Here is a 22,569-nt window from a genome sequence, read left to right as displayed (position 1 = left end):
GTGGCCACTGCTGTTGAGATGTGGTATAACATTCTATAGAATATGGTTATGGTAAGTGCACCACAATAAGATTAAGTTCAAATACTATAGTAGCGGTTTTAAAATTTCCATAACGTTACACTGTATTAAAATTAAGTTTTTGATGGTTTTTTTGGTAGCACTTAAAAAAGTTAAAAGAATACATACTCTTATGATGTATTTTTTAAGTTAATTTATCAGATTTTAACACATCTTGGCCAAATAAATCATTTCAGGGATCTTCATGTGAAAAATGTATTGTTAACAAATTCTGAAATGCTTAGAATACTTCAGAAATGTCCTCCTTACTCTTTTTATTGTTTTTCTTCATTTATTCATGGCTGTTGTAGTTCTTTACCGTGATGAATGTCAGGAAATGGCTGGATTATTGCTTACTGCACCAAAATTGAGCGGGCACTGCAATGTACCAGAATAGTAAATACAGTGAAAAACAGCAAATGAAGGGAAAGGCATTAAACTGAACAGAAAATCAACTTCTAATTGTAACTTAGGGCCCTTGTCTTAATGACAAAACAAAACACAGTGAGGCAAAAATCAAAAACTAACCAAATACACAAAAGCAGATTGTTAGTAAATGTCCTTCATTTATTATCTGTTCCTGGATTTGTATTTAATAATCACAATTAAATAAACCCTTATAGACCGAAATCCTTAACATGGGTGCTGTTTTTTCCCATCAATGTCCCCTAATAGCACATACGCCATCCTAAAGGTATACCCCTGTGACATACACAAATGTCCTTTTCTTTTTCCAAAACAAAAGCTTTGCATGGATTTGGCTGGTAAAAAAAAAAGGCAGTTCTGTCCACATTAAAATGAATTGGATCCATCAGTAGTGTTTTCTTTTCTACTTATTGTAGGCCTCAACAGGTATAAATGAGACTTATGTTGTATTCATAAGATTACATTAGTCTACAATCTTTTAGATGATCTCTGTATATCTTTAAAAACTGTCTTATCAAGGATCCTTCTCAGTTAAGATGCTATTGCTTCTTTATTGCCCAGACATGGACATTTTAGCTCTATGTTCTACATTTGTAGTCACAGTCTATTACCTACCAGAGTGCACTGGACTTATGTAATCTAATGTTACGCTCCTTCAGGCTTTTGATCCACAATGCTGGTGTTAGGAACAATCCAAGAGGTGACTGACATCTTCTAGTCCTCTTGAAAACAAAAGCACAACTTTCAATAAAAAAAACTCTCAGTGGAACAATTTAAAGGCCTCAGTCTAATGATTGTAAACAGGGATATTTTGTAACATAAAGTTCTATTATCTTGGAGCTATAGTAAACATTTCTACAACATAAAATATAGTTTATTATTTATTAAAATATTTAAAAAGTTATATTGAACATAACAGGGATGTGGAATTCCTATCGCCCGACGCCCGGCATTTGCAGTTCCGGGTGCTGGGCAGGTGAATTTTTCAGGCCCTTAGCCCTGCTTCGGGCAAGCAGGGCTGGACCTGAAAGCCCCCAACAAGCCCGGCGGCGCTCAGGGTGTATGAAGCGCGCGCCAGATTCGTGCCCGCTCCATATTCTGCAGCCCTCCTGCTGTTTTCAGTAGCTGGGGATCACGGCTGCCTATTAGCCCTTTAGATCGCCGCTGTCAAAGCTGACAGCGGAATCTAAAGGGACATGTAAATGCTCCCTGGGGGGCTAGTGGGTGGATTATCCCCCCCCCCCACGCAGCGCGATCACAGGGGGGAGACGATCCACTATAGAGGTAGCCGGAGGGCTTACCTCTGCTTCTCTGGTGTCCATTACTCTGTCATTGATAGATCCTGGCTGGACTTGGCTCTATCAATGTATCGCAGAGCACATAGATCAATGGAGTTCAATAGAACTCTATTGACCTGTTTGATGAATCTAATGATTCCTCCTAAAAGTCCCCTGAGGGACTAATAATTTTGTAAAAAAAAAAAAATATATATATATATATTAATAAAATTTTAAAATACACACATTAACCCCTTCCATATTAAAAGTTAAAATCAACCCCTTTTCCTATATAAAAACTATGTAAACATAATAAAAATAAACATATTTGGTATCCCTGCATGTGTAATTGTACGAACTTTTAAAATATAACATTATGTATCCTGTACGGTAGTAAATGACGTAAATGTAAAAAATAAATAAATAAATAAGCCACAGAATTGCAATTTTTATAATATCCCAGAATAAAAGTTAAAAGCGGTTAAAAAGTCAGATCAATACCAAAATGGTACCAATACAAAAAAATTTTTAAAAGCTACAGGGGTCAGAAATTGGCAATTAAATCCAGGACAAGTGGGTCGTCATGAGGGACAAGTAGATTTTGCTCCGTTTTAGTCCAGTGGACAAGTAGTTTTTTATTAAATTTCCACACCCCTGTATAATATTCAATGAAACCTTAACTACTTTACATGTAAAAGTTGCTGAGTTTTCCATAGCAACCAATCAGATCACTTCTTTCATTTTTCAGAGACCTTTTCGAAAATGAAAGAAGCAATCTGATTGGTTGCTATAGACAACTCAGCAACTTTTCCTCTGGACAGATTTTGATAAATCTCCTGCATTGTTTAATGGTAATGAATTAAATACATATATAAAAAACTCCCATACACACATAGCCCCATGCCTAACTAAAAGGAACCTGGGTGTCCAGAAAAGTAGGCGTTATCAGTGGCATACAAACACTTTAGTTATGATACTTATGTGTTGGCAATGGTGCATACAATTGAGAATATTGCACACATTTCTAGTTAAACATTAATTCTGATCATCAGAGGAAATGCTTTACACTTCTTTTGATACCTAGATGAGGAAGTAAGATGAGGAAAGCAGGCGTATGCAAAAAGAGTGGTCTTGAGTAGAAATAAGGGAATATATGAAAGATTTTTTTGTGTCGCATCTGCCAAATAAAACTCAGATTAGTTATGGATTCAGATACTGAGTCCCTGCTCCTGTATAGTACATTAGGTGGCCGTACACATGCCCAGGAATGAGGTGCAGAGTGAGTGTAAGCTGGAAGCATATATGAAGCTGACTTACCCGCAGGTTGCTCAGTGTACAGCAGCAGGGACTACTACTTTTGACAAGAGTCCCTATTTCTTTATGAGCACATCATACTCAGTACCTGCATAATGTAATGTAGGACATAATGCACATAATGTAATGTAGGAATAACTAACTTTCCTACTGGATTGTCAGGTGTTAGTAAATTTAGTTGATTGGACATGATCTGGAACTGAGTTCCTGCACTTTTCCCAGAGCAGAAACACTCTTTATATAAGGTATTACATCTGACAATGCATATCAGAACAAAAACCAAGCTATGAAGATAAATAGAACTGCTTGAAGAGCACAAAGACAGGATTTGGGGGAGGAACTGATCTGGGGAAGGGTACAAACCATTTCTGCTGCACTGAAAGTTCCCAGAAGCACAGCGACCTCCATAATTCTTAAATGAAAGAAGTTTAGAACAACCAGGAGTTTTCCTGGACCTGGCCACCCCACCAAACTAAATAATTGGGGAGAAAGGCTTTGGTAAAAAAGTAACCAAGAACATAATGGTCCCTCTGGCTGAGCTCCAAAGATCCTGTTTGCAGATAGAAGAAACTTTTAGAAGGTAACCATTATTGCAGCCTCCACCAATTAAGGCTGCAATAAGTGGCAAGAAAGAGGAATCTTCTCAGTAAAACACACACAACGCCTGTCTAGAGTTTACAAAAAAAAAAAACTAAATGATTATAAGACTGATTTGATGTTACCTATTTGGATGAGACCACGATTGACCTTTTTGGCCTCAATTCTAAGCTTTATGTCAGGAGGAAACCAGACAATGCACACCACCTGCCTAATATCATCCCTACACTAAAACATGGTGGTAACAGCATCATATTTGTGTGTGTGTGTGTGTGGGGGGGGGGTCAGTGGCTTGTACAAGGACACTGACCAGGGTTGAAGGAAAGGTAATGACGCACAGTGATATTCTTAATAAAAACCTAATTCAGAGTGCTCTGGACCTTAGATTGGGCTGATGGTTGACAAGATGTTCAAAGGTAACCATACTTATACCTCAAAACTTCACTAGGAGAGATAAGCAAAAACTCTTTCCTTCTTAGACAGCGTGAAGTATAGAATAGTCAGTGTGATTTTGCACATCTTTAGACTGTCTAGTCTAAATTTGCACCATCTTTTAGTTGGCTTAGTTTTATACCAAAAATGTGCAGCAAAAAGTAACAATTTAGGCCCAGCTTTATCAGACTGTGTGAGAGAAAAAGTGGAGGGATTTTCCAACAGCAACCAATCACAGCTCAGGTTTCACTTTACCTGAGCTTGTTAGCTGAGCTGTGATTGGTTGCTGTGGAAAAATCCCTCCACTTTATCTCTCACACAGTTTGATAAATCTGGGCCATAGTTTTTACCACATATAAGCCAGATCAACTTTCAGCAATGCCACACCTACATGTCAGTTAGTCATGTCCCCTATTGAGCGGGGGGGGGGGGATAAAAGTGTCCAAAACACCTGTGGAACAAGTCTCATTAGCCAGTGTTTGGTGTAAATTTCCCCATATTTTTGGTGAAGGCAGTTTTGGTTATTATTCTTATTGGGGGAGATTTATCAAAACCTGTGCAGAGGTAAAGTTGCCCAGTTGCCCATAGCAACCAATCAGATTACTTCTTTCATTTTTAACAAGGCCTCTGCAAAATGAAAGAAGCTATCTTTTAGAAGGTAACTTTTAGAAGGTAACCATTATTGCAGCCTCCACCAATTAAGGCTGCAATAAGTGGCAAGAAAGAGGAATCTTCTCAGTAAAACACACACAACGCCTGTCTAGAGTTTACAAAAAAAAAAAACTAAATGATTATAAGACTGATTTGATGTTACCTATTTGGATGAGACCACGATTGACCTTTTTGGCCTCAATTCTAAGCTTTATGTCAGGAGGAAACCAGACAATGCACACCACCTGCCTAATATCATCCCTACACTAAAACATGGTGGTAACAGCATCATATTTGTGTGTGTGTGTGTGTGTGTGTGGGGGGGGGGGGGGGGGGGGTCAGTGGCTTGTACAAGGACACTGACCAGGGTTGAAGGAAAGGTAATGACGCACAGTGATATTCTTAATAAAAACCTAATTCAGAGTGCTCTGGACCTTAGATTGGGCTGATGGTTGACAAGATGTTCAAAGGTAACCATACTTATACCTCAAAACTTCACTAGGAGAGATAAGCAAAAACTCTTTCCTTCTTAGACAGCGTGAAGTATAGAATAGTCAGTGTGATTTTGCACATCTTTAGACTGTCTAGTCTAAATTTGCACCATCTTTTAGTTGGCTTAGTTTTATACCAAAAATGTGCAGCAAAAAGTAACAATTTAGGCCCAGCTTTATCAGACTGTGTGAGAGAAAAAGTGGAGGGATTTTCCAACAGCAACCAATCACAGCTCAGGTTTCACTTTACCTGAGCTTGTTAGCTGAGCTGTGATTGGTTGCTGTGGAAAAATCCCTCCACTTTATCTCTCACACAGTTTGATAAATCTGGGCCATAGTTTTTACCACATATAAGCCAGATCAACTTTCAGCAATGCCACACCTACATGTCAGTTAGTCATGTCCCCTATTGAGCGGGGGGGGGGGATAAAAGTGTCCAAAACACCTGTGGAACAAGTCTCATTAGCCAGTGTTTGGTGTAAATTTCCCCATATTTTTGGTGAAGGCAGTTTTGGTTATTATTCTTATTGGGGGAGATTTATCAAAACCTGTGCAGAGGTAAAGTTGCCCAGTTGCCCATAGCAACCAATCAGATTACTTCTTTCATTTTTAACAAGGCCTCTGCAAAATGAAAGAAGCTATCTGATTGGTTGCTATGGGCAACTGGGCAACTTTTCCTTTGAACAGGTTTTGATAAATCTCCCCCATTGTGTTTGCACTGACCTAATATGTAGCACATGATAGACAAGTTCAATAAGAGATACTGCTCAGATGTTTTACCTGTGGGGACACTTATATAAGCACACAGGACATTGCACATAGAATCCTCTGCCATATGCATTCTGAAGCAGTGGCTGATAAGAATGTTTCGGATTGTGTTTCAGACAAATGTGGTCAGTAAAAGCCATTCTTCTCTGTGGATCATCCTCTGATTAAGGTCTTATCTGTAATTGCTTTTTTTTTTTATATAACAAACAATCTGCTAGATCTGGTAAATACCACTTGCTTAGTTTCTTTCAATAGACCTGAACTGATAGCTACTAAATCTCCTGACCTCCTGAATAATGATAGCTATCCTTGTCAGCGTATATATGATACCAACATCAGATCATCATCAGGTCTTATCTGTAATGGCTCATAAAACAAAATTGTGATCAATTAAGCAATAAATAAATTGTTGAAAATGAAAAAGAAGACAATTTTATCAGTTTGGTCATTACATTACAAACCAGCACATATACTATAGGGTACTATACTTGGGCGATCCAATTGATAATGCTATGAATTTAGCAGAGTGGAAATAGAGTGAATGCAGCAATCCTTATCGCTTGGATATTCTTACTGACAGAAGTCATTTGACAAAAGAAATGATAGCACTGTTGATAAGAAGTAATATCATAAGAACACATCAATCTGTTTTATATACTGTAGTTCCCAAGAGAAGTACATACCAGCAGGCACACAACTCATATGAGAGCATACAGTACATTATGTGCAGAGAACTGCAGAATAACTAGTGATATATAAATAATAGTAAATAAAAGTAAAAACCCATCTATACATCAAACACATTCCACTCAAACTACTGTTAGAAAATCCCCTATATTTACAGCCAATCTACAGCTATTATATACCTGCAAACTATAATGTTTAGCTTTATTTGTAATGGAAGACAGATATACACTGGTCCTTAATAGATCAGTTCACTTCTCTGGGGGTTTGCAGTGCTGTTCCTGTCAATTTAAAGCATATCTGTCATTTCAGGTAATGCTTTCGAATAAGCTGTCATGTGTACATGAGGAGTAGAACAACTTCTAGCTATTACAGTATATCACTTGTATCTGGCATTTTTCAGCAGGTTTTCTCTCTGCAATATCTATATCTATTTATTAGTTTTCACTGAGCTCACTTCTCACTACATCTTCACCCACTCTCTCTATAGACTTATTTAGGCAGCATGTAAACCAATCCCTCAGTGAGCTGATAATCCATCATGTATCAAGATGGATTTTACCAGTGAATTGCAAGTGAATGCTAGCAAGGGGGAGAGATGGGGTGCAGCAGGTAATGGGGACAAGATGTGGTCAAAATACTTTTTAGTATAATTAGATAAACAACATCTATAAATTAAGTGTATTATATTTTCTTGTACAGAAATGTCACTACATTTCCTTAAAGTGTCCCTGTCACCTTACAGAAACTTTTGACATGTCCTAGAGACATGTCAAACGCTTTAATCGCTAGAATGAGGGGGAGAATAATGGCCAGGCGCTTCACTTCTTGCTCTCAGTCAACGTTCCTATAAACTTGCATTATGAGCCTTTTTTGGTTAGGTGGCACAGAGCCTGGAAGGAGCACACTTTGAACACTGACAATAAGAAGAACGAAACTGATCACTCACCACGACTTCAGATGCTGAGTACTTTATTCAATCAATGTTGACAATGGCTGTACAGACGTAACGGCAGGGCAGTTGGTTTTAGGGAGCCCCATCCGGCGCTCCGGACGGGGCTCCCTGAGACCAACTGCCCTGCCGTTACGTCTGTACAGCCATTGTCAACATTGATTGAATAAAGTACTCAGCATCTTAAGTCGTGGTGAGTGATCCGTTTGGTTCTTCTTATAGTCATTGTGGATGATTGCCTTGCTGCACCTTTCAGCATGAGCACTACCAGCGCATCGGATGATGCGAGCAAACGCCTGAATTACTGACAGCCCTCCGCACCTCACTAGATACCCTCTAGGTGTACTCTTTATTTGTGCTTCTTGAATACACTATGAACACTTCTGCCTTCTCTATCTAACGAATCTTTGGGGTCTGAACATATCAAAATCTTGTGTTAATGGAAGTTTCCATTTTAAGGGGTAACCCAAATCTAAATAGATAAAAAGAAAAACTGTATCACTTTGGTCAGTATTATCTGTGTATTATTTTTTAAGTAAATCTTTTTCCAACTTAACCTTATTCAATATCACATTGCAATTGTTTACATGAAAACACTGCCATGTGATTAAGTAAATACTAATGACATTTCAGCTACACAATTCATCTTCTGTTAAAACTTTTTGAAAAAAGCATTGCTAATAATACCTTAGTAATTCGTGGGCCACAGTAGTAGTGAAATGATAGAAACACTTATGTAATAGTTTTTTGTGAGAACCTTCTGTTTATATCCAAGGAAACATCTAATCTTCAAGGTTGTAATAGTCTGGCTCCTGAGTGTCATGTGATATGGTCCATCTTGCTCAATAGCCTCTAGAACTATGCAATGCTTTAATGTCAATGTTGTATAGTATTGTGAAGCAAATGCTTATTTGAATGTCTAGCATTCTTAGCAAGTCATTAAGAACCTTGAATGGGCACGTATACGCTTACGTTTCCTAGATAAGCTTCTTAGATAAAGCAAAGTATACCTTTGTATGTGACATTAGAAAACATAAAATGGGCCAGAGCAAGGAGCCACTGTACAGGGCAGTCTTACTATGGTGTATACAGTCTGTCCATGTTTTGTATAACAACCCATTCATTTGAATGAAAACCAATACGACATTTGTATGTAGCTGCACAGATTAGTTATCATCTGGGGGTTATGTTCTATTCATTATAATAATTCCTTATTACTAGCAGCTACAAAGAATGTTTTGAAGGCTCAATATTTATCAATAATATAAAAGTTTTCTGCCGATTTTCTAAACTAGAGAATGCTTAGCACAAAGACATTGCAGATAACTTTATGTTTTTGGATTGTATTTTGGATTTCCAGGTGTTGTTTTGACAATTCTGGGAATTAAACTAATCAAACATTGTTTTATGCCATCACTTCACTTCATTTTCTAAAGCTATAAATAGAAAACCATGAATTACAATGACAGAACCCTGTTTAATATGCACTTTCTCATTGTAAACACTTTGTCACAGAAAGTTCACAACCTCAGGGAATTTAATGAAGCCGAAAGAAAGGTTCCTAATTTATTGTAGCTACACATTGGTATTTCCATTTTTTTTTTTTAAACTAATAACAAAATAAACATTTCTAAAATATATAACATCACCTCCATCTATCTATCTAGACTACAAATGACTATAAATGTTTTATAAATATTTTTAGAAACTAAACAAGAACAAGGGGGCGTAATCTAAAATTATTTGGGGGAAGATAACTAGCAATGATGAATAATAATACTAGTTCAGAGAAAAAATAGTAGAAGAAGTAGTTGAACTTTTTGTTAATTAGTTTTCATTTTCTTATCCTCCCTTCTAGCTTTTGAGCCCAAGACATATTGTCAAAGGGTACATGTTCGTCCCCGAGGGGTTCAAGGGGTTATCCAGGCAGCAAGTACCGTATTTATCGGCGTATAACACGCATTTTTTAGGCAAAAGTTTTTAGCTTAAAGTCTATCTGCGTGTTATACGCCGATAAGCCGCTGCAGTTCAGTGATTTAAAGCGGACGCTTTAAATCATTGAACTGCAGCGGCTTTTGAAGGTGCAGAGACCTGCCGTCGCTGACGGCTTCTCTCCCCCTGCTATCGGTGCCGCTGCCCCTTCTCTCCCCCTGGCTATCGGTTTCGCTGCCCCATTGCCGGCGCCAATAGCCAGGGGGAGAGAAGCGGTGCCGGCAATAGGGCAGCGGCGCCGACAGACAGGGGGAGAGATGGGGCAGTGGCACCCATTGCCTGCACCACTGCCCCGTTGCCTCCCCCATCCCCGGTTGTATAATTACCTGTTGCCGGGGTCGGGTCAGCGCTGCTTCAGGCCTCCGATGTGCATCCCCTGCGTATAGCAATGACGCAGGGGACACACACCGGAGGCCTGAAGCAGCGCGGACCCGACCCCGGCAACAGGTAATTATACAACCTGGGATGGGGGAGGCAACGGGGCAGCGGTGCCGGCAATGGGTGCCGCTGCCCCTTTTCTCCCCTGGCTATCGGCGCCGCTGCCCCATTGCCGGCACGATTCTCTCCCCCTGGCTATCGGCGCCGGCAATGGGGCAGCTGCACTGATAGCCAGGGGGAGAGAAGGGGCAGCGGCGCCGATAGCCAGCAGGAGAGAAGCGGCGGTAGCAGGGCTGTAGACCCCAGGAAAGGCAGGGGGAGAGAAGCGGGCAGAGACGGCCTCTCTCCCCCTGCCTTTCCTGGGAGCTTCTGTGGGGTCAGAAAGAGTGTATCGGGGTATACACATGCACACACACGCACCCTCATTTTATCAAAGATATTTGGGTAAAAAACTTTTTTTACCCAAATATCCTTGGTAAAATGAGGGTGCATGCTATAGGCCGGTGCGTGGTATACCCCGATAAATACGGTAGTTTTTTAACTAACAGGTGGGACGCAGTGCCGGACTAGTATCTGTATCTGTCTTTTTTTAACTTCCAACAACATGAGCAAATGCATGATAATCTTGCTGATTGGATAGCCCCTTTATTGCTATTATTATTTAAAGCCCCATTCACTTCAGGGCACTGTACAGGGGGTTAGAAGAGGGGTTTAATACATAAGACAAAAATAAATACAAGAAACATGAATTTAATAATTGACACACTGGTACAGAAGAGAGGACTCTGTTCATAAGGGCTTAAAAGCTACAAAGAGAGGGGAGTCAGACAGTAGGCGAAGAAAGGAGCTGTTCATATAGCAGTGCAGTGGCGGCAGGGTTATTGTAAACTATAGACTTTTCTCAAGAGGTGGGTTTTCAGGGTGTTGTTTTAAAGCTTTTGAAGTTTGGGGAGAGTCTGATAAAGATGTTTCAGCGTATGAGAAGCATTAGAGATATCTTGGAAATGGTTGTGTTAGGAGCGAACAAGGGGAGAGAACAGAGAGATATTATGAGGATAGGGATAACATGAATTAGTGTAAAATTAGAGATGTTTAGAGGGAACAGTATGTCAATTCTGTAATTATTTAGGCTGAATTTGATTAACAGTAAGTAGCCGGTAAGGGGATGGGCAGAGGCAGAAATGGACTATGGCAAGGGCAGGAGAGGACTAAGGGGAGATGTGGATTATTCAGATAAGGGAGTCCAGGAAGGATTGTAGGGGTCCAAGAGTGTTTGATTGGAGGCCAGAATGAAGCATGTTGCAGTGGTATAGGTGGTAAAATGATGAGATAAAAATGGATAAGATATATATCTATAATATTCTACAACAAAAAGAAGATAATAAAAATGAAATTTATACAGAAAATGTGTTATTTTTCTGCAGATAATCTTCTACAATTACTATATTTCCAGTTAAACATCACCATCACAGGTGGCTATGACTTTCAGCCTTCACTTAGATCCTCCCAGCCTTAGTTTAGATTCTTCCATTGTACTTACACATTGACAAATACGGTTTTGATCTCCATTAGTTGTCTGAACTGAACAAAGCTGGGTAGACATGGTCAATAAGTTTGTATTGTTTATTGAACCTTATACAAGATATACAGTAGCTTAAATTAATTCTCAAGGTAGTTCAAAAGAATACACCGATACGCGCCCTTATTGAAAATAAAATGCTTCTGGAGCTTGGTATTCACACTGTAAAGTTAACAGGGACGGAACTAGCATATTCTATTTTTTTTTTTTTTTTTTTGGGGGGGGGGAATTAACTATTCCTTATGCGTCTCGTGGACAATGATGTATGAATACAGGTTGTGGAATACCCATTTGGGTGATTCCACATGTATCAGATTTTTTTCATTCAGATCTTTTACAAATACAAAGCAAATATCACGTAAGTTACCAGATTCAACATAGATCTTACCCCATATATACAGTGGTGAAATGAATCACAAATCTACAACATCCACAACCTTCAGGTAATATAAGGAGCAGTTCTGATTCTTGTGGATTCAACCAAAGGGGGTATTTTACTTATTTACTGCAGGTAACATCAAGGCAGCAGCAGCTACCTTAGAAGTACCGTATTTATCGGGGTATACCACGCACCGGCCTATAACACGCACCCTCATTTTACCAAGGATATTTGGGTAAAAAAAGTTTTTCACCCAAATATCCATGGTAAAATGAGGGTGCGTGTGTGCGCGTGTATACCCCGATACACCCCCAGGAAAGGCAGGGGGAGAGAGGCCTTTGGTGCCGGCTTCTCTCCCCCTGCCTTTCCTGGGGTCTAGAGCCCTGCTGCCGGCCCTTCTCTCCCCCTGGCTATCGGCGCCGCTGCCCGTTCTGTCCCCCTGACTATCGGTGCCGGCGCCCCATTGCCGGCGCCGATAGCCAGGGGGAGAGAAGCGGCGCTGACAACCAGGGGGAGAGAAGGGGCAGCGGCACCCATTGCCGGCGCCGCTGCCCCGTTGCCTCCCCCCATCCCCGGTTGCATAATTACCTGTTGCCGGGGTCGGGTCCGCGCTGCTTCAGGCCTCTGGTGTGTGTCCCCTGCGTCGTTGCTATGCACTGCATGGCGCGGCGCACTGACGTCATGCGCCGCGCCGTGCAGCGCATAGCAACGCCGACATCGATAGTCAGGGGGACAGAACGAGCAGCGGCGCCGATAGCCAGAGGGAGAGAAGGGCCGGCAGCAGGGCTCTAGACCCCAGGAAAGGCAGGGGGAGAGAAGCGGGCAGCGACGGCCTCTCTCCCCCTGCCTGTTATATCTATTATTGCCCACACCATTATGCACCATTTGTGAGGTCCTAGAGGCATAAGCTATAGATTTTTATTATTAGATTTGTAAATTACTTCTATTAAAAAAATCTTAATCCTTCCAGTACTTATTAGCTGCTGAATACTACAGAGGAAATTATTTTCTTTTTGGAACACAGAGCTCTCTGCTGACATCATGACCACAGTGCTCTCAGCTGACATCTCTGTCCATTTTAAGAACTGTCCAGAGTAGAAGAAAATCCCCATAGAAAACATATGCTGCTCTGGACAGTTCCTAAAATGGACAGAGATGTCAGCAGAGAGCACTGTGGTCATGATGTCAGCAGAGAGCTCTGTGTTCCAAAAAGAAAAATAATTTCCTCTGTAGTATTCACCAGCTAATAAGTAGTGGAAGGATCAAGATCTTTTTTAATAGAAGTCATTTACTAGTCTGTTTAACTTTCTGGTACCAGTTGATTTAAAAAAAAAAAAAAAGTTTTCCACAGGAGTACCCCTTTAATAAATTACCCCTTACAGTCTTTTAAATATTTTGAATGAAAATGTTTTCCATATATTTAAACTAGGGTCTGGTAAACTTATTTTGAAGAACCCAAAGAACCCCAAAAGCTATTTAAAATTAAACATTAATGTTGGAGCATAAATTCATTTTGTCATCTATTTTTTTCCAGCATGAAATTGTAACATTATGCTGAACCAATTTTCTTTGGACAAGTTAAAATAGATGACAAATTGTGTTTTGAAAGACAGTGTGTACTGGATGGCTTCCCTCCATGTGATTCGGAGAATGTAAAGCCTACACTCATTCTGTTACATGGAGGGCAATTAGGACATTGAACACTTTCCAGTCTAGAGCTAAGGAAATAAACCTTCAACTCCACATTTAGTTTGTATTTTTCTTTTGTATTATATGTATATACTGTGGAACAACCAATGAAAGATTTTGTACTGTTCCACAATCATATATTTATGCCACAGCTGCCATCTGCGCCTCCAGAATATTCAAGCATGGCCAAGAGTAGGGTCATGAACGCCTGGGTGCAGGTTTGTTTTGGGGGGCGCTGTTATATAATTAACTCCTTTCCTTTACCGAACTTCTATTTTAATGGAAAACAGGCAAGCTAATATGTAAAAATCCAAGTGTAGTGTATGAAAAGGATGATAAGGGGGGGAGGGGTAACTTTATACTGGAACTAAAGCAAACACATCCTCAATAAGTAAGTAATAAGTAAGTTAAAAAAAAGTAAGTAAGTCAGTAAATAAAATGGTGACTAGGCACCACAAACTTTATTCAGAGGTTAAGAATGGGGACAGAATATACTTCATTTAAGTTAAGGATGCATAAAGATGTTGGGAGGGGAGAATAAACTTTATTTAGGAGGGGAACGAATAGTAATAATAACTAATACTTTGAGCCAGTAACACTTTAATAAAATCCTGCGGGGAGATTTATCAAAACCTGTCCAGCGGAAAAGTTGCTGAGTTGCCCATAGCAACCAATCAGATCGCTTCTTTTCTTTTGCAGAGGCCTGTGAAAAATGAAAGAAGCAATCTGATTGGTTGCTGTAAGCAACTCAGCAACTTTTCTTCTGGACAGGTTTTCATAAATCTCCCCCCTGGTTTGGTTGGTTACTTGGCTGAGTTGAGTCTGGACACTGACTGCCTGCCACTTGGACTCCTGCTGCCACGCTGGTCCTTTCCTGTGCCCTGCTGTAAAAGCCTCAGGTCTTCCTCAAATGGACACTGTCAGATTCCAAAACTTTTTATATGTTGTACATCTTGCCAAAACATTAACCTTTCTAATATACTTAATAAGAAAATGTATTTATTGAGAGAGCCCAGAGGAGTCCTATCAGTCAGGAGAGAGCACAGAGGTGTACTATCAGACAGAAGAGAGCACAGAGGAGTACTATCAGACAGGAGAGAGCACAGAGGAGTGCTATTAGACAGGAGAGAGCACAGAGGAGTGCTATCAGACAGGAGAGAGCACAGAGGAGTCCTATCAGACAGGGAAGAGCACAGAGGGGTACTATCAGACAGGAGAGAGCACAGAGGAGTACTATCAGACAGGAGAGAACACAGAGGAGTCCTATCAGACAGGAGAGAGCACAGAGGTGTACTATCAGACAGGAGAGAGCACAGAGGAGTGCTATCAGACAGGAGAGAGCACAGAGGAGTACTATCAGACAGGAGAGAGCACAGAGGGGTACTATCAGACAGGAGAGAGCACAGAGGAGTACTATCAGACAGGAGAGAGCACAGAGGAGTGCTATCAGACAGGAAAGAGAACAGAGGAGTACTATCAGACAGGAGAGAGCACAGAGAAGTCCTATCAGACAGGAGAGAGCACAGAGGAGTACTATCAGACAGGAGAGACCACAGAGGAGTGCTAGCCCACCTTCACTTACTGGACTTTGTCCATGCCTGTGCTTCAGCTTGGATAAAGCCATAGTTTTATAAGCCATAATTTCTATAAAAAGGAAATAACATTTTCTTATGAAGTATATTAGAAAGGTTAATGTTTTGCCAAGATGCACAGTATATATATATATATATATATTTTTTGTATCTGACAGTGCCCATTTATGAAAGTATAGAAAATTACATGCATTTTATTTTTTAGCCTTGCTAAGACACATGAGAGATTTATTAATACCCTACTGGCATTGATCTGACTTTTTGATTGCTTTGAATTCCATATTTTGCAGTATGGAATGTGAATCAAAAAACACAATTCTGGGAAAAACTGTATTTGTTGCAGTTATAACTTAAAGCTCCTTTGCCTCAATGAAAATGTTTTAACAGGGCCCACACCTACCCTGAATCCTCTAAAATACCTACAGATGGGTATTTAAAGGGGTACTCCCGTGGAAAACTTTTTAATTAGCTGGTGCCAGAAAGTTAAACAGATTTGTAAATCCCTTCTATTAAAAAAATCTTAATCCTTTCAGTACTTTTTAGGAGCTTTATACTAAAGAGAAATCTAAAAAAGAAATGCATTTCCTCTGATATCATGACCACAGTGCTCTCTGCTGACCTCTGCTGTCCATTTTAGGAACTGTCCAGAGCAGCATATGTTTGCTATGGGGATTTTCTCCTGCTCTGGACCTCTGCTGTCCATTTTAGGAACTGGAGAAAATCCCCATAGCAAACATATGCTTCTCTGGACAGTTTCTAAAATGGACAGCAGAGGTCAGCAGAGAGCACTGTGGTCAGGACATCACAGGAAATGCATTTATTTTTTTGATTTCTCTTTAGTATACAGCCCCTAAAAAGTACTGGAAGGATTAATATTTTTTTATAGAAGTGATTTACAAATCTGTTTAACTTTCTGGCACCAGTTGATTTAAAAAAAAAAAAAAGTTTTCCACGGGAGTACACCTTTAAGTACCTTAGGTTCCAGAGCTTAGGTGTAACTGCTACCTCTGTACCCCCATTATCTATACCCTTGCCTCCAAGTCTGCAAAGATCAATTTTGTCTCTATCGATATGGTTGCACAATTCTTTTAGAGCTGTTTAATATGCAGACAAAGCAGTTCTGAAAGATTGGTGCCAACCTTAACAGAAGACCTACCTCCCACAGAACGACTCTGCCAGGTAACACAAAAAATGTTTTCATTCAGCTTCCATAAGATAGTATGTCACAATATATATATATATATATATATATATATATATATATATATATATATATATATATATATATATATATATATACCGTATATACTCGAGTATAAGCCGACCCGAGTATAAGCCGAGACCCCTAATTTCAACCCAAAATCCCAGGAAAAGTTATTGACTCGAGTATAAGCCTAGGGTGGGAAATACCTCATCCCCCCTGTCATCATCCAGACCCGTCATTAACATCCTCATCATCATCCCCTTGTCATCATCCCACACATCCCCCCTTCATCATCCCCTTGTCATCATCCCACACATCCCCCCTTGTCATCATCCCACACATCCCCCCTTCATCATCCCCTTATCATCCCACACATCCCCCCTTCATCATCCCCTTATCATCCCACACATCCCCCCTTCATCATCCCCTTATCATCCCGCACATCCCCCCTTCATCATCCCCTTATCATCCCACACATCCCCCCTTCATCATCCCCTTGTAATCATCCCACACCCCCCCTTCATCATCCCCACCCCCCTTCATCATCCCCACACCCCCCCTTCATCATCCTCTTCTCATCATTCGCCCTCAGTGGTCTTCAACCTGCGGACCTCCAGAGGTTTCAAAACTACAACTCCCAGCAAGCCCGGGCAGCCATCGGCTGTCCGGGCTTGCTGGGAGTTGTAGTTTTGAAACCTCCGGAGGTCCGCAGGCTGAAGACCACTGCGGCCTTCAACATCATCCAGCCCCCTCTCACCCCCTTTAGTTCTGAGTACTCACCTCCGCTCGGCGCTGGTCCGGTCCTGCAGGGCTGTCCGGAGAGGAGGTGGTCCGGTGAGGAGGTGGTCCGGGCTGCTATCTTCACCGGGGGCGCCTCTTCTCCGCGCTTCCGGCCCGGAATAGAGGCGTTGCCTTGACAATGACGCAGAAGTACGTTGGCAATGAACGCACCTCTGCGTCGTTGTCACGGCAACGTGACTATTCTGAGGCCGGGCCCGAAGCGCTTAGAAGAGGCCTCCCCGGTGAAGATAGCAGCCCGGAACCACTATCCCACCGGACCACCTCCTCACCGGACAGTCCTGCAGGACCGGACCAGCGCCGAGCGGAGGTGAGTACTCAGAACTAAAGGGGGTGAGAGGGGGCTGGATGATGTTGAAGGCCGCAGTGGTCTTCAACCTGCGGACCTCCGGAGGTTTCAAAACTACAACTCCCAGCAAGCCCGGACAGCCGATGGCTGCCCGGGCTTGCTGGGAGATGTAGTTTTGAAACCTCTGGAAGTCCGCAGGTTGAAGACCACTGCGGGTGGGGGAGTTCACTCGAGTATAAGCCGAGGGGGGTGTTTTCAGCACGAAAAATCGTGCTGAAAAACTCGGCTTATACTCGAGTATATACGGTAGGTACGTGCTGATTTGCCATTGGTTTTATCCACATTCCGGGTAAGAAAAATAGTAGCTGATTACAGCATAAACAGGCTTAACGTGGTCCAAATATTTGACACTTGTATTGCACGCACTTAAAACAATTCCCAAAAGGTCTGATGACGTTATCACCATATGAACCTTTATTTAGAAAATTACCAAGGTCGGGTCCCCAGTGTGTGCCAACAAACTTAAGTCAATGGATTATAGAAATGATTAACTCTATCTATGCATCTCTGACATGCACAGAGCTAGCAGTCAAGCCAAAGCCATTCAACATGCTTGTTGTGAACTAAAAGCTGAAGATTATATGATGAGTATTCTAGTGCCAGTTCTGACAGATGAAAAGGACCAAACCAGGTCCTGCTGACATCAACGATGAAGGAAAATAGAAATTCTCCTGGATCCAAGTCTCTGACACTTCCAAAAGGTATAAGACCTATGTGAAATCAAACCAACATTCAGCATCAAAGGGCTACTCACACCGGCAGAGAAGTAAATTGTTAGAGGTGGGTAGTAATGAATCCTCTACTGGACACCACTGGACACATGAGTGGTGACAGGGTGGGAGGGTGACAGTCGGTAAAGCACCCAGGACAGAATATAAGAAAGATGTACAGGCTTTGTTTACAGCAGTGATCATGTGAGGGGTCCTAATCATGGGGGGAAGAGGGGGGGGTTGTTTGTGCATACAGCTCCTGACTAGTGTTGGGCGCGAATATTCGCATTTCAAATTTTTATTGCAAATATTGCAAATTTGCGAATATTGCGAATATATTCGCTATATATTCAAAATTACGAATATTCGCTTTTTTCTGTATATTCGCATATTCCTTCTTTTAACTTGTGGGCAAATTAGAATGATGCAAATACACTTGTCAGAGGTTATTAACAACATCCCTTGGAACCAATAGTAAAGTTGCCCACCCCCTCACTGTTTTCTTCCTCGAATACGCAAATATGCAAATATAACGAATACGCGAAATTCACAAATATAGGAGAAATATTTGTTTATGTAATCATGAAATATCGTGAATTCAAATATGGCCAATGCCGCTCATCACTACTCCTGACCTTAAAACCATAGTGGGTGTTGGTATTAAAGAGTATTCTTCACTTAATTACATGTCATGAACCTGATTCTTAAGCACAAACACCAACTTGCATCTATTACATCTCATGAAAAGAGGTGCAGGCACCAAGCAGTCACAAACTAAACATAAACAGTCTCTCGGACAATAGTCTTGACATTATTCATTTGAATTAGGGGTTGTGCCTTCCGCCATACTGCTTAGATAAGATACTGGGTGCGGGACAGAGTTGGGATCAATCAGTTTCCAGTTCACAGTTTTAGGTATGTTGTTCTTTCACAAAATAAATTGCCTCTGGAAAAGTCTGTTCACAAGTTGTAGTTTGAACTCTACCAAAAGCACATGTGCCCAACAGTCTTAGTGCACTCATCTTCCCTGGAATGGGACCCTCTCTGTTTTCTTCAGGGCCGTGGGAATTGTTTACTACAATTCAACAAAGTGTTCTGCTGTCTTTCACACCAACCTTTAACTTTTGACCACAGCTGCTTCTGTCTGCAGTTGTTTTGCTAGTCTTTGTATACTGAGATGAGATCAAGGATACAGTAGACCTCGACACAGCCTTCCTTTAGCAACTCAGGCCACAGACTCTCATATCAAGCACGCACCAACAATGAGTCCCCTTTGGAACTCTGTCAGGTTTTTCGAACAGCACAAGTAACAGTTTACCCACAGTGGTTTATAGTTTATCCACAGTGATACATGTACAATGTGATACAGTGATACAAATAAAGGGCATTATGTGCTGGCAGGTGTGCCAGGAAGAATTCAACTTCACTATGTAAAAATAGGGTGTTCTAGTTATTTTATTAAACCAGTGTAGCTGCTTTTACTATGCCATTTTAAAGGGGCTATCTAGGGATAGAAAAACACAGCTACTTTCTTTCAAAAACAGCTCCAAGTCTGTCTCCAGGTTGGGTGTGGTTTTACAACTTGGCTCAATTCACTTCAATGGAACTTAGCTGCAGAACCACACCCAACCTGGAGACAGACAGGAAGCAGTTTTTGATAGAAAGTAGCTGTGTTTTTCTATCCCTGGATAACCCCTTTAAGGATTGATATGAATAAGTATAACAAGCACAAATAATTATGAAAATTGTTATGAAAACCTTTACATTGTAGAGTCATTTACAAAGACATGTTTTTCACCGTTATCTATTACTGGATTTTGCTACGGTTATGACGCTTGACAGACATCGAGTGATTATTATTTATCCCTTATGCATAATAATGTATATAAAAATAATAAACTTAAGATCAGAACCTAAACCTTTGTGTGTGTTTCTAGTTTCTTGTGTTCACAATATTATGCTGAGAAGTGAACCAGCTGTTGGCTGAAAATATCTGTAACATATAAAATATAATGAAGCAAAAATGTATATTGTAAGAGTGTTGTTAGGTACTTTAAATGATCTTGGCTACATACCAATACAATTGTTTGCTTATTAAGTAGACAATATGGAAACTCTGGTCTTAATGAATCTCCAGGCGGCACATAAGCACGCTGGTCTTATGTAGAGTGCATCATTGCGCCCTTGCTATAATCTTCATTAGCTCTGAGCCGGTGGCTGGTGTAGACTTCAACTACAGTTTATGCTTGCTTGCAGGTAGTACCCATATAAAATATGTTGTGCTGTTGATTACATAAATTTTGTGCAAAACCACACTTCCTGTCCACTCAGTAGAGAATGTGAAAAAGTCACAAAAGTCTTCAAAGCTGGTGCTTGCACAAAAAAAAATTGATGGAACTTTTTGCCAGTGTTTTCCAAGCACATGCATAATAATTGCCATCTTATATGCCAAGTTCAATGCAAGATTTTATCCATGGGTGGCTTAGATACCGTATTTTTTGCCGTATAAGACACACTTTTTCTTCCCCGAAACTGGGCGGAAAAGTTGGTGCATCTTATACGGCAAATACCTGTCCTATCGCGGCGGTCCCTGCGGCCATCAACGGCCGGGACCCGCGGCTAATACAGGACATCACCGATCGCGATGATGCCCTGTATTAACCCTTCAGACGCGGCGATCAAAGCTGACCGCCGCATCTGAAGCGAAAATAACACTAACCCTGCTGTTTAGTCGGGCTTTTCGGGACCGCCGCGGTGAAATCGCGGCGTCCCGAACAGCTTACAGGACACCGGGAAGTACCTTACCTGCCTCCGTGCCAGGATCCCCTGCATGGTCGGTGCTCTCCTTCGTCATCCTCACGTCGTTGCGCACGCCGTCACATCATCCAATAGGAGCGGCATGAATAGCGGCGTGATGGTGGCAACAGAGAGCGAGGATACCGGGCAGCAGAGACATTCCGGAGTGAAGGGGACATCGGCGACAGCGATGGAGGGCGACATCCAGGGCAGCGGTGACGAGCGGTGTCGGGTCCGGAGCAGCGGGGACACATGAGTACTACCTCCTATACCAGTGGTCTTCAACCTGTGGACCTCCAGATGTTGCAAAACTACAACTCCTAGCATGCCCGGACAGCCAACGGCTGTCCGGGCATGCTGGGAGTTGTAGTTTTGCAACATCTAAAGGTCCGCAGGTTGAAGATCACTGTCCTATACTTTACATTGTATTTGGTTCAGAATCTTTATTTTCTAGATTTTTATCCTATAAAATTAGGTGCATCTTATATGCCGGAGCGTCTTGCATGACGAAAAATACGGTACTTGCCTAACACATGCAACAGAACTAATCCACTGGATAACAACCGCTAAGAACAAAACCTGTTCCAAAGGGGTCACAATGGGAAAGACATATCAACACTAAATAAGCAGGGAAAGTACATAACTACTAAGAAACAACTGAGAAGATTGGGTACCAAAAACTAGACATTAAAAAAAGTTATAAAGAACTCTAAAGTAGGGGGATTATGAGAATATAAAACAATAATTACCAACCAAGGCATTATTGTTTATTAGTCATAATGTGCTTAATGTACACTTTATAAGCATATTGCCACCTTACATAGATATCCCATTTATCTATAGTAGATGCAGGCCCCATCTGTACATATCTCTAGATCGGGGGATCCCTGATTCATGAGTTGGCCGCCATTTTCTGTGTCCTGCTGGAGGTTGGACTGAGAGGTGTATGCATTCTGCTCCAGTTCTTGCAGTGTTCACTGATATTTGGTTAATTAGAATTTGTCATGAATCAGAGTCAATGTTGAGACACAACGCGACTAATCTCTAAATGTCTGATGACTGGCTACAGAATAGCAGCTCTGAGTGTATTTTCACTCAATTGATTTGTTGCCTTGTGAATAAACAAAGCCTTTAAAAGTTCTTACTGATCTAACATCCAGAGATTACGCCGCCCTTGTATAAATCTATTTTTCCAGTTTTTTTTATCCACATAACATTTACACGCTGTCAACTTTCTGTCACATAACAGCTTTCCTGTCATTAAATCAAGCATCATTCTCAGATCACTTGTGATAAGGTATCCTCGAATATACAGTAATACATATGGACAGCACAATACAACAAACATAACTCTGAAAACCGATACAAAGGGACTGGCATTGAATCTGCAGCACTGGAGGCACTTGAATCTGCCCAGGAAAACAATTCAGCTGGCATATGTTCTCTGCTTTACA

General features: G+C 41.2%; 1 protein-coding gene and 1 long non-coding RNA gene across 6 annotated transcripts in view; both read right to left on the bottom strand.

Annotated features, from left to right (window-relative positions):
- KCNQ5 (potassium voltage-gated channel subfamily Q member 5) overlaps positions 1–22,569 on the bottom strand; it is a 638,117-nt gene that overhangs the window by 538,568 nt on the left and 76,980 nt on the right. The window lies entirely within an intron of this gene.
- Positions 364–4,260, bottom strand: LOC130362024 (uncharacterized). Its single transcript, XR_008891246.1, has 3 exons — positions 4,104–4,260; positions 1,099–1,205; positions 364–435 (listed from the first exon to the last, which is right to left on the bottom strand). It is a non-coding gene; the product is annotated as an uncharacterized LOC130362024 (long non-coding RNA).

This window comes from Hyla sarda, chromosome 3 (assembly GCF_029499605.1).
Source record: "Hyla sarda isolate aHylSar1 chromosome 3, aHylSar1.hap1, whole genome shotgun sequence".
NCBI lineage: Eukaryota > Metazoa > Chordata > Amphibia > Anura > Hylidae > Hyla > Hyla sarda.
The sequence above is the reverse complement of the archived record's forward strand: the minus strand, read 5'-3'. Positions and strand labels throughout refer to the sequence as shown.